At 39.6% G+C, this 14,105-nt stretch overlaps 1 long non-coding RNA gene across 1 annotated transcript in view; it reads right to left on the reverse strand.

Moving 5' to 3' along the window:
- Positions 1-378: 378 nt before the first annotated feature.
- The window catches only part of LOC134602976 (uncharacterized), a 349,205-nt gene continuing 335,478 nt past the window's right edge, over positions 379-14,105 (reverse strand). The window contains exon 7 of the long non-coding RNA XR_010090449.1: positions 379-1,597. This is a non-coding gene — a long non-coding RNA (uncharacterized LOC134602976). The remainder of the gene's footprint in view (positions 1,598-14,105) is intronic.

Here is a 14,105-nt window from a genome sequence, read left to right on the forward strand (position 1 = left end):
AATAATGCTCTGAGAAGATTAAGCAGAACCTGATAGGCTTATGCTAGGAAATATTTTAACTTTATTCTGATATTTTAAATTTTGAAGGGTTAATATCACGTATAACAAACATTATTTTAAATATCATGTATTAATGGTGTGAATAGAAATTAAAGACACATGTATTTGCATATTTTATTCACATTTTACAAAATATTTTATTTAAGCATTATGGCAAACAAAATTTAGGAATATACAAGAAATATTTTACATCTACAAAATTATTTCAACATATAAGAATTACATGATTTTTTTTCCATTATATTTTATTCTGTTTTTTTTTTTTAGAAATTGGAAATCAAATGACTAGTTATCACAGGTAACATGATTAACCAAAAGGTCTTTAATATTTTGTATAATTCTCACTTTATGTACAATTCACAATAAAAGACGTTATTAAAATAACGTGAAACAGTCTTTTGTAGCTTTACGAGTATATGATCGATTGTCTGGATATGTTGTTCGAAAGGCAAGGAAATGGACAGTTTATACCAAAACAAAATTAAAAAAAGCATTTTAGAATACAGCTCTTATCTCAGATTCGGTGACATGGTTCATTCCTTAATCGCAGGTACACAATCATTACAGTCCAAAAGTTGCTGGTTCCCCTCCGCCTAGGTCCCAAGAGCCTAACTTGTGATCATTGCTAAAAAATCCTCACAAGTTAGGGTCTCAGGGACTAGGAAAAGTCCAACATCATTCCGGAGAATTCTTCTTCCAAAAATATATTGTGGGTATCCTTAGAGTTCTGCTCAAATTCAGCAACATACAGTCTAACAACATCTATTTAGTAGAAGACACTAGGAGATTAACCGTTTGGCTGACATGACAGGGAGACAATGCAGTGTAAAGCAAAGTGTTGCTCCCGCCAGTCAGTAAGCCAAGGGTTAAACTGGTTTCACTGTTACCTCGATTGATATCAATCCAAAACTGAAATTTTGCATTTTTGTGCTCATTTCCAAAAGATCAAACAACAAACATTGTTCGAGTGTCCCGTAGTGTTTTTCTGTTTTTTTTTTTTTTTGCCCCCACATAAAAATCCATTTTGATAACTTGGGCCCCATAAACTATAACATGTAATAACAGCTTGTCTTTCGCTTACTTGGAATGTAAAAATAGTAATAAAACGTTTTGAGAGGAAAATAACAAAATTAGTATTCATCAGAGTTTAGAATTCAATAGATAAGCCCTTTTCTAACAAGCTGACTAGTAAGTGTTACAGCAGAAGGGATGTAGAAAAGACATACAGGTTTAAATACTATTGACACAAGAAGAGGTAAAGTCAACCCTCAAAAATATTTTGCTATCACCAGGGGGCTTAATCTGTCTTTGGTTTAAGAAGGCAAACCACAATCCCAGGATCTCTGATTCCTTATAGCTTCTATACAGGAAAATGGCACAGAAGCTATAACATTTCCAATTTAATTTTTTTTTTTAAATCCTCGTTCTTTCACAGAAAACGAAAATCATCAATTTGGCCCGGCTTGTCCTTCTGCCCACTGAAGGATATAAGCAGAATCTTGTTTAGAATATCTTCAGCGTTTCACCATCTCATCTGCTTTAAAAAGAAATTAAAAACAGAGGGGGAAAAAAGAGAAATCGTTAGCAAGATCCGAATGCAACAAGAAATGGTCAATAGAAAACAAAACACAAAAACAAAACAGACATCATCTTGAAAAGCATAATAGAGGTGCGTTAAAAATAAAAATGTTGATCTAGTTAACCATTTACCCAGGAATTCCTAAAGAATACAACATTCTATACCACTGTGCATTCCTCTATTACGTTAGATATTCAACATGGTTATGTTATAAAAAAGGTATTTAGCAATATTAATGTTTCCTTAAACAGCAAGAGGCTCTTAAATGAGACCAAGTAAAGTAGCTTTTTCCATGCCAACTCGTCTCTTATCTTAAAATGATTTCACAAGCAATATTTGAACACAGTCTGCAGATGAACAATTAGAATGAGAAAAAAAATCAGTCCCCTCCACAAAAATGGTATTAACATAATTACATCCCCCATCACATAGACCCATCCTCCTAAGAGAATACATCTGATGCTCCAAAGATTGAAATCAGTCAGATTTTAGCTGTTCGCAGACGTACCTTTGCTTCTAACTGACTGACTGGCTTTTACCTTCCTCAGACACACACACACAGACAGGCTCACAGACAGACACACACACACTTGCAGACATGCACGAGCACACACACACACACTCACAAAAAGCAAGGCAAGGCAGCGGATGCTGACTCAGAACAGTTGTGTGTGTGGAGGGGGAGTTACCGGCTGGTATTTTCTCTCCACTCATCATTAACATTAACTCACTCTTTTAGTTTCCACCCTCTCTTGGACCTTCAGGACTGCAGTATTTGCATGACGCCGACAACCCAGTCCTTACAGGTCAGACGTCGGGATTTGGAGGGGGGACAAAGAAAAAATAGCAGCCTCCCATCAGTACTGCCTTCTTTATATTCCAATATTATCCTGTAACATTTCTACTTCCCTCACTTCCGACGTTCTAATCTTCCGCTTGCATATCATCTTTTCAGAAGGAAATGTATTATGTTAAACATGTTCAGTGCCAGCTGGTCTTTCCTTCACCTTACCCTAAAGCCTTGCTGTCCCCACCTTTTCCCCAAATCAATAATGATAAAAAAAAAAAAAAGTCCAAACGCTATTGTGAGAACAGTCTCTGACATAAAGACTTTCATCCTCGATCCCCTGTCTGAATAGCAAGTGATCCAGGCACACACGTGATTCAAAGAAATAATGGCATCAATTCTTTTACACTCTTCGAGTTTATTTAACGCCTACTTCGTTTCTTTCTCCCTTCTCATGGAACAAATGCCTGTAGAAACAATGGTTTTTCTATAGTCCAGCTCCCAGACAGTGCCAGGATAGAGCAATTTTATTGGTGAAAATTAGGTAAAACCAAATTCTTGATTCTATTATTGTTGCTGTATGAACTATAGCTTTTAGACGGTTCTGGTGACGGTATTGGATTTTAAAACAACGACAATATTTCGTTTCTAAGATCTCAGATGCACAGTTTGCAATTTACATTATATAAAAAAAAAAAGATAGATGTCTTTTAATCAATATTTAGACTTTCAGGATTTTTACATTTGTCCTTAAGTGTATGGATATCTGCCTGTAAAATTAGTTCCTTTCTATCGATTTATTATTAAAAGATTTCTTCTAATGTACGCTTGGATACATGCCAATAGTCCCATTAACACAAAAATTCTTGTTACCTGAATCTTAGTTTCACTTCTATTTAAAAGCAATTTGCAAAGCACAGTCCTATCCTTGCGTTACCCTTCCTGGTCCTCTGCTGTTAGAATGTATGACACACCTTTCCCTATAGGGAGCAGTCGCTTTCAGCTTCAAATCCAGACAATGCTGTTCTCATACTCATTCATATTCATTTATACAGAGATTATCATACAGACAGAAAATTCTATGCTTTTGCCATATGCTGTGTCATAGTACACAATTGCCAAGCTTAGTTTCACAGGATAATCCCAGCATGCACTGCATTACTGCGGTACTTCCTTAAGAATCTTTATATTAAAATAACGAATTATATCCAAAGTATAATTTACCTAGATGTATAAAAAAAAAAGTGTACATTTGAAAAAGGTCTGTACTCTCAACGACAAGCGAAAAATGTAGAGGGTACCACAACAACATTGTTTCAGCCACAACATAGAGAAACACGTGAACATGGAGAACAATAGAGATATGATGCAGTGCATAGGTATGGTCTAGACTCTCCTCTCAGACAGCAGAAAAAAAGTTGGACGTGCGCAGAAGGCAATAATAGAAACGCTGATGTCAGAGACAATACATTAAAATTCACACACTTGCAACAACGTTCATTGTTCAATTATGGATGTATTTTTTCTTTTTAAGGAAAGAAAGAGCTATATAAATTTCAAAGCCTTCAATATTTGTTTTACAAATCAATATATACAGACAGATACAAGCCTTTTAATATATTATACGTACATTAGAGAGTCATCGCCTTTTTATCTCCTTAAGCTCAGAAACCATCCTTATTTTGTTCCTCCAGCTTCCCTGTCCATTGTGCCTTTCCCCCCTCTTTTACCCACAATGCCCTGGTTAAATAAATGTCATGACCTCGCTATGCCTATCAGATAAGAGTGAAGAAAAAAAAAAAAAGGGGAATATCCTATTTTAATAATTGAACATGCGCCTTTAGATAAACTGCCTACTGATATACTTGCGTTATGTGGGCTGCCTCTGAGAGAAGCTTTCGTCTGCTCTACAAATCAGAAACGACCAATGCAAATGCTAGCCACGTCTATTCACTCCAGTCTCTGGTTAAATTCTCTATGTGTAACCTAATGATTCTAGAACCATTTCACTCCTTCAGTGCTGGCCACAAACACGCATTTCTTGCTAGCCGCGGGGAGACAGGTACTTCCAGGAAAATCTACAGCTACACATAACAGAAGATTTAATGCACCTAATGGCATTTTATAAAAACAAAAACCAAAAAAAACTGAAAATAAAAAGAAACCGCACCATTTTGTTTGAAAACACATCAATGGTTTTATATTTGGGAGAATCTTTGGAGCCATGGGGAGTTACATTCAAATCAATAGTCGTCTGCTAAGAGATGTTGCAATCAATCAAGTAAATTACCTTTGGTAGCAAGCATCTGACTGAAGGTCTTGTATGAATCTTAGGCAAGTCTTCAATTGTAATTAACCCTTACACATTTTGTGCTAGTTTTGGTTTTATTCCTCCTAAATAGTTAATCAGATATGATTGTAAAGAACAAAATATATACTTTAATACAAAACATATCCATTGGATTCACATGGCTACACAGGTAATTCATTGTTTGTATATATAGCATTGTCATGTTGATTATTGATGGTTAACCACTGCGACACAGCTGTCTGTAAATTATATTTCCCACAATGCCTAGGCAGCCTAACTATAATGCAACTGAATGATCAATCGCATTACATATAAAATACTATTATAATTACATTATTGTTGGGTAAGATTTACAAGCAGCAAATTTCTAAATATACAAGTCCATGATGGAGTAGTAAAATGCTTTGTATTCCATTTCAATTGCCATGGAAACTTCAACATGATGGACAATTTAAAATATATATATTTTTTATTTTTTATTTTTTTTTACACGTTAGGCAAAAATAGACATATCAAAATTAAATTTGCGCTAATATTTACAGCTATGGTGTTTTGACCAAATATGTAAAATAGTCTGTTGAGCCCCAGATAGTGATCAACAAGGCATCAAGTGTTTCAAGACGGGATGTCAAAAATATGCACTTTAATAAAGATTTTGAAACAGAGAGAGGCATTTCACAAGCAAAGATTTTTTTTGTTGCCATTTTTAATATTTAGCCACATGATTTAAATCACCAAATAATTAAATGTGACAGTTCAACATGTCAATCAACATAGTGTTCCTGTCAAAATGTATAAATTCCACCCTTCATATTTTTGTAGAGCGCAGAGGAATAAGTTAGAGCTATATAAATGGCAATAATAATAATGTCAGAAATTTTATATATAATGCAAATGATTGCTGCAAAAAACTTTCAGATAACTTGTGATTGGATGACTCGAGACAAGGTGCTACTGCAGTTAAAGAAAATTAATTTAAATAAAGCTCCGGGACCTGACTGTATTCACCCACCGGTACTTAAGGAGCTTAGTGGGGAAATAAGTGAACCTCAGTATTTAGTCTTCCAAGATTCTTTTGTTTTAGGTATTGTACCGGAGGATTGGAGGAAGGCAGATGTCGTTCCTTTATTTAAAAAGGGTTGAAAATCCTTGCCTGGAAATTATAGACCTGTGAGCTTAACTTCTGTGACTGGAAAAATATTTGAAGGGCTATTAAGGGAAAATATTCAGGAATTCATTGGGAAGAACTTTGTTATTAGCAATAATCAGCATGGCTTTATGAAACATAGGTCATGTCAAACTAACCTAATTGCATTCTACAAATAAAGTAAGTAGAAGTATAGATCAGGGTGTTGCATTGGATTTGATCTACTTGGATTTTGCGAAGGCATTTGATACGGTTCCTCAGTGCCATCACAATTGTGCCCCACAATTGAAATTGAAGTGAGGAGCACTGCGTCTCACTTCACAAACTGCAGCAGCACTATCACTGTGGAACTGTGTTCCACCCTTTTCACACATGCGGCCAGAGTGGGCACTGTGCTGGTAGGACTTCCTCGTGGGTCACAGAGAGCAGCGCAGGGGAGAGACAAGAAGAGGAAGCTCAGCTCTGCACAGAGGCATCAAGGCAGCTGCTGGTAAGTGTGAGTCAGTGTGTGTGGTTCAGTTTCTCTGTGGGGGTGGAGGGGAGGGTCAGTCTGTGTATGTGTCAGTTTGTGTGTGGGGGTGGGGGTTGTTTTACAGTAAGAACTATAAGGATATGGAATTCTCTGCCTGACTAGGTGGTTTTATCAAAGTCCATACAGATGTTTAAACAGCAATTGGATAAATACTTCCAAAAACATAACAATATAATTTCTAATTACTGGGGTAATAGCTGCTTGATCCAATGAGACATCTGACTGCCATTTTAGGGTCAAGAAGGGATTTTTTCATAGTTTGTTGCAAAATTCGAAGCACTTCAGACTGTTTTTACCTTCTTTTGGATCAGCAGCAAAACATATGTAAGGATGGCTGAACTTGGATGGATGCAAGTCTCTTTTCAGCTATGTAACTATGTAACTAATAATTCTCTATATATCGTAACCTACCATGTCCTCTGTAGTGTTTAATATATTTACAATGGTAGGAGTCTTAACATGAGATGTGAGATTTGGACTTATATTAAAAGAAAGTAATCTGAGAACATACCCCACCCTGCTCATTACCTAATTTTCTATATTAAAGGCAGCTGCATGTGCATTTTTAAATCTTCCATTGCAAGCACGTTAGTGGCTGTGGCTTGCATTTTCAGGAAAGCTTGACCTCTTGTTTTTATAATTTACAAATGATAGGAATAAAAACCAATACATGGTGAATTACATTTCTAAAGGATACTCAATATAGGCATGCATGTACATTAAGTTCCCATTGAAAACTATGGGAAGTCAGGGATTGGCTCAGTGTTCTGAGATTAATGAGAAACGAGACAAATCCGATTTTCACACTCAGGAGACATGTTCATCTGCTGATGGCATGTGGACCCAGAAGCAGATGGACATGTTATCTTTACGATGAGCCCAGTTACCGAGAGTTTGCATTAAAGATACTATGAACAACACAAGATGAAAAAAATGCTCATGCAAAGTTTGTATTTTTTTGGGGGGGCACAATCCTCTCACCTCAGCATATTTGAGGATCATCATTTATTCCTACCCTGCATATTACTAGATGATTATTTTTGTTTTTGTCTAGTACATTGGGTTACGCCAGTCTGTGTATGTGCTTGTGTTGCTATTTGCACAGTACAGTGTATAGGTTGATGCACCTGAATGAGATGGTCTGCTATGAATGCCATTCTCCTATTACTGCATCAATTGTAATATGTTTAAGGAGGTAAATACTTATTGTATTAAAATTAGATCTAAAAACAACTGTGCCCCTCTTAAATACCCAACTGCTCATTTTCCCTCATGAGCGGTCTAGGGTGGTTAAGATTCCGGCGTGTTAAAAATACAGTGTATCTGTCTTGAATGTTTTTCTTTTTCCAATACAATAGACAAAGAGCACTCTATAAAACCATTAATAGTGTCATTCACTAAAGTGAGAATGAAAGTGAATTCAAAGAGAATTTCAAATTCGAGGTAAAAATATCCAAATTGGAAATATTCTCTAAGTCTTGCTATCCTTCTAATTTGGCTACTTTGGCAATAAATGTTACATAGTTACATAGTTAGATAGCTGAAAAGAGACTTGCGTCCATCAAGTTCAGCCTTCCTCACACCTGTTTTTTGCTGTTGATCCAAAAGAGAAAAAAAAAAAAAAAAACCAGTTTGAAGCACAATTTTGCAACAAGCTAGGACAAAAAATTCCTTATTGACCCCAGAATGGCAGTCAGATTTATCCTTGAATCAAGCAGTTATTACCCTACATTGAAAGATTATATCCTTGAATATTCTGTCTTTGCAAGTATGCATCTAGTAGCTGTTTGAACATCTGTATGGACTCTGATAAAACCACTTCTTCAGGCAGAGAATTCCACATCCTGATTGTTCTTACAGTAAAAAAACCTTTCCTTTGCCTTAGACGAAATCTTCTTTCTTCCAGTCTAAACGCATGGCCTCGTGTCCTATGTAAAGTCCGGTTTGTGAATAGATTTCCACACAATGGTTTGTATTGGCCCCGAATATATTTGTATAATGTTATCATATCCCCTCTCAGGCGACGTTTTTCTAAACTAAATAGGTTTAAATTTGTTAACCTTTCTTCATAGCTGATATGTTCCATTCCTTTTATTAATTTTACTAACTTTAGTGATTAACCCTGCAAGTGACCCCTTACGTGTCAAACTTTTGAAAGTTTTAGGGTGCATGCGGCCATGTACATAATTAACAAAAGGGCAAAATGTACGGAGATTGTCCTCATCTTGAGCCTCAATCCTGGTGCCCCTGGTGTTTTTCCTTTCTAAGGACATCAGGGAAAAGTTTAGTGTGCTTTTCCGGGACAAAGGACATTTAAGAGACACTCTGTGTATGGGCCACCCTGCTTGTATAAGTTATTTTAGAAAACTGTGGAAGATAGGATATGCAATAAAATATAATACATATATATTACACACACCCAAACAACATTAGCATTCTGAGAATAGGGCCACCGGTGTGGAGAGAGGCATCCTGATTATAAACAGCCAGGCCACTGAGGGCAGAACTTGCAGTGAGCACTGTAGAGCCCTTCGTGTAGCGCAAGGGTGTCTAATGATGCACTCGCGCTAAGCTTTTTGTGGAGAGTTTCCTAAGTCCAAAGGTGGGAATGAACCCCAAAAAATCAAATAAATCGTGAATGTCCTACCGATATCAGGACTGTTAAGAGGCATTTACATTTAAGATACAAGCAGGATTATTCACTAAACAATGAGCTTTAGAGATCTACAGTGTCCCTTTAAGTTGTTAAGTAGGTGTTCCTTTAAAGGGACCCTATAGGGTTAATAGGTCAAATCCCCTCCCACAGGGCAGAAGGGGTTAAAACCGGAATTCAGCACTGATGTCCCTCGGCGCTGAGACAGGCTGCGCCCATGCTCCTTCCCCACTGGCTGACGTAATGTGGGGAAAATCTGACACTGGAGGTCCATGAGGACGTCCAACGCTAGATAACGGACCTAAAGTCAGTTTGGATTCCAGGAAGGTCTCTAGTGGCTGTCTGGTAGACAGTCACTGAGGTCAGACTTAGAGGTGCAATGTAAACATTGCTTTTTCTCTGTTACTGTAATGTTTTACATTGCTGCACTAGGTGCAAAAAGGTCACAGCACCCAGACTACTTCAATTAGCTGAAGAGGTCTTAAAATTGGCGGTCTCCCAGCGTGCAGCGTCATGCATGCTGCCACTGGGGGACGCAGAGGAAGACGCGGGCGGCATCCGTGACTGGGAGGATGCCGCCCGCCGAACGCACGCCAGGGAGGGGACTGCGGACGGCTGGAGGGTGAGTGCCGCGAGCAGACTGCAGCCTCCCCTCGCAGCCGCCCGCGGGATCCTGACAGGTGTGGAATTTCAGATTCACATTAGCTTTATTCTTTATTACTCTTTAAATGGATGAATGCATTAGCAATATGGAGATGATACCTCTTAACATTCTCCACCTTTATGTCCGGATGTTGGGAAGGATGTTAGAGGAAAGAGGTGCATCGGCTTATGTACGCAGTGCTAACCAGCGCCATGCCTTTCAGTTGTGCCCAGTCGGAATTCAGGACCTGGTTGGGTGGGCCAGAAAGGGGTCAACCACCTGCTAGTCAAATGGTGGCCTGCCATTTTGATGTGAATGCATGCCAGCTGATGCTAGCAGCGCCCCTGATTTGTCCTAGTACCCTGACAGCAGTCAGCACACTGAGAGCACACCTAATGATGCTGTTGCGCTGCACTGACTGACTGACTTGGGGACACACTAAGCAACCAACCTGGGACAGGACCCCATAATATGGACAGCCCTGCCAGATCTGGGACTGTGTGTATGTGTCCACTGTTTTGGGAATTTTCCAAATGCTCCTTCCATTTTAGAAATGCACTTCATCAGACAAGACATTTTAATGCATATTTGTGCAGTGCTTTGAAGATTATCTATGGTGTCCATGAGAAGGAAGACACTAGACAAATAACTCTGAACCATGGAACCATCCTACCTGGTGGCATGTGTGAATAGCAAGGTTAATGTTGGGTTATGCAGAGTACTAAAAAAGGAGTAAAACAAATACAGTGATACCACTCAATATTTCCAAAATAAAATCAGTTTTTGACGCAATGAAACTTTAGGAGGTATGCCTTGTAGATTAGTAGCATGGTCTTATAGTAACCTGGGAACATTAGTGGGTCATTAGCCTGCTAATCACAGCCATGTGATTCGATTGCCTGGGGAGGCACGAAGAGCTAGGTAGCCATTCACAAGAAGTAGGACTGTCCCAAAAGTGAGCAGAAAATGTTCATTGTGCCGCAGAGATTGACAGGTAATGAGCAAAAGTAAACGTTTTCCCTGAGCCAAGGATCTTTCAACTGCGTTGGATGCTCAGTGATCAGCTATTATAATTGGAGCATTAGGGGCAAATAAGAAGCGTATTTAGTGATAATGTTACGAATACCAGAACATCAAAAATTCCACTTGTCCAGTAGACACTGGCACTTGAAAATTCAGCCTCGGCAAGTATAACTTTACTTTTAATTAGTGTGCCTTAGACCTTCCAGGCTTGCAGCTGTGATTAACTTTTATGCCTGTCTAGTAACATAGGACTTGACAGTCTGAGCCCTAATGAATATAATACCAACATTTCCTTTTTAATAGCAATTACCTTTATTGGAACTGGATTTAAAGATCTATTTTTCATGAAGTAGGCCATGTGAGATGCTATTTTGGGTTTATATCCATTGACATATGGTAACTAAGGGCCACAGATATGCAGAAACTCGAGTTTCTGTGTTTAACTCTGTATTGTTATTCCAGCCCTGTTAATCCGAACAGCAGGAATGTGAAGTCCGCTTGTTGTCTGGTATTTGCATGCCAGTTAGAAAGTCAGGCAGTCTGAACCTATACTCTTATTACTACACGTAAAAAAAAGTCATCCAATTTAATTCAAAACAGCTTCGCAGCTTCATGTAACTTCAATTGGTTTAGTTACAATTGAAATAAAACTGAATTCTTGTTGATTTGTTTCCAGCACAAAGTCAACGCAGTAAATATGTCTGCACAGTTTAATTTTGGCATTTTCTGCTAATGCATCCTGAAACAGAACAGCCAGATCATGTTTAAACCATCTATTCAATGGGCAGGGTTAAATGTTGCATAGCTCCATTCGCTCCCTCACTAACCACTTGAAAGAAAAGTAATACCTTACTTTTAGTTCCTCTTTTCGGTCAGTCACAATCTCTTTTACAAAAATTTCCCGAAAAGTGGATTGAATGTTAACCAGAGATCATAATTTGCTGTCGCCATAATAGCTGGGATGGGGAGCTTTCCAGGAAATCAGAACTACAAACATGCATCTCATCACCCAGGTTTCCTATTTTTTTTTTTTTTATAAACATGATGATAGACATCGATTATGAGACAAATGCTGTGCCATTGGTCTATTCAGGTCTTGAGTAAATAATAATAATAATAACAAAGTATTTAACCAGGGAACGTACATTCAGATTACTCGGGTTTCCACATATGTCCTGGGGATGTTACCTTAGCCCAACATCCAGGGGTTGTTACTATTACCCAATTAAATGGTACTCATTTTATCTACCTCAGAAGGATGAAGGGCTGAGTCAGTGCACATTGTTTTGAAAATACATGCTCCCCGATTTCACACATAAGTTCAGGAGGTTGTTTTGTACAGGTTCAGTAATGCTGCAATTTATTTACATTCAAGTGAATTTAGCATCACTTGTTTGTTCCTGTGAGCAGGGCCGGACTGGGAGAAAAATTCAGCCCGGGCATTTTCTGAGCACAGCGGCCCACTAAGAAGGGGGCGGGGCAGAGAGGGTGTGTTTCGTCATCACCAATGACAAACACTCCCCGTCTCAAAGTGAGCGTTGGGTCAATGCTCTTCCAGGGCAGAGCTCTGCTAAAGAGCTCTAGCATGAGAAAAAATGCCCTGTATTTGTTCTGCACAGTGCAAGCAAGTTTAATAACATGCTTGCACTGTGTTTCCTTGCAACTTGTCTCTGGTGTCTCTATAAGTGGATACCAGGAGACAAAAGGGCCAGGAAAGAGTATTGTGCGTGTGTTTGGAGCCTGCTTGTGGTATTGTGTGTGTGTAGAGTGAGCTGATTGTGGTGTGGTATTGTATAATAAGGTCGGTTTTAGTTGTGTTGTGGTGTAATGTAATGCATATGTGGCTAGGGGCTGTAGAGAATGTGTGTATAGGGGATGTAGTAAGTGTGTGCATACAGGCTATAGTGTGTGTGTGTGTATAGGTGATGTAGTGTTTGTAGGGGTTGTAGAGAGTGTGTGTTTAGGGGTGTTGCATTTGTTTGTTTACAATTAATCTAGTGTATGTATAAGGGATCCAGAGTGTGTATGTTAGGAATGTAGTGTGTGTGTGTGTGTGTGTGTGTGTGTGTGTGTGTGTGTGTGTGTGTGTGTTTGAAGGACCCAGAATGTGTAGGAGATTTAGTGAGTGTGTGTATATAATGCAATCAGAGTGTATAGGGATCTAGTATGTGTATATGATCCAGAGTTGGGTAAGGGATCTAGTGTGTGTCTGGAATGTAATGTGTTTAGGGGTGCAGTATGTGTGTATATGTATGTATGTATGTATGTGTGTATATATATATGTGTGTGTTGAGGTTCTGTGTGAGGGGTGTAGTGTGTATGTGAAGGGTGCAGTATGTGTGTGTGATGGGTGCTGTGTTTGAAGGGTGCTGTGTGTGATGTGTGTAAGTGTGATGTGTATGTGTGTGATGGATGCTGTGTATGTGTGTGAGGGTGCTGTGTGTGATGTGTGTAAGGGTGCTGGGTGTGTGATTTGTGTGTGAGGCTGCTGTGTTTAAGGGTGCATTGTGTGTGATTTGTGTGTGAGGGTGCTGGGTGTGATTTGTGTGTGAGGGTGCTGGGTGTGATTTGTGTGTGAGGGTGCTGAGTGTGATGTGTGTGAGGGTGCTGTGTGTGATGTGTGTGAGGGTGCTGTGTGTTATGTGTGTGAGGGTGCTGTGTGTTATGTGTGTGAGGGTGCTGTGTGTGATGTGTGTGAGAGTGCTGTGTGTGATGTGTGTGAGAGTGCTGTGTGTGCTGTGTGTGAGAGCGCTGTGTGTGATGTGTGTGTTGTGTGTGAGAGTGTTGTGGGTGAGAGTGTTGTGGGTGAGAGTGTTGTGGGTGAGAGTGCGGTGTGTGCTGTGTGTGAGAGTGCAGTGTGTGCTGTGTGTGAGAGTGCTGTGTGTGCTGTGTGTGAGAGTGCTGTGTGTGCTGTGTGTGCTGTGTGTGAGAGATGTGTGTGAGTGCTGTGGGTGAGAGTGCTTTGGGTGAGAGTGCTGTGGGTGAGAGTGCTGTGGGTGAGAGTGCTGTGGGTGAGTGCTGTGGGTGAGAGTGCTGTGGGTGAGAGCTGTGGGTGAGAGTGCTGTGGGTGAGAGTGCTGTGGGTGAGAGTGCTGTGGGTGAGAGTGCTGTGGGTGAATGTTAAAATGGATTGTGTGTTGGGGGGGTAAAAAAAAAAAAAACGAATTAACAGGCATTATGTCCACCCCTCCCTTCTTACCTTTACCCTGGGAGGGGGGTGTCCGGCACGGTGGTGAGTGGGAGGGGGGACCGGCACGGTGACATCTTCCCTGGTGGTCCAGTGGTGAGTGAACTCTAGCCTGTGGGGCTAGAGTTCACTCTCGCGAGATCCGGCCGTTGCCATGGCAACGCTCCGGATCTCGCGAGAGGAA

Source organism: Pelobates fuscus, chromosome 1 (assembly GCF_036172605.1).
Source record: "Pelobates fuscus isolate aPelFus1 chromosome 1, aPelFus1.pri, whole genome shotgun sequence".
NCBI classification, from domain to species: Eukaryota; Metazoa; Chordata; class Amphibia; order Anura; family Pelobatidae; genus Pelobates; species Pelobates fuscus.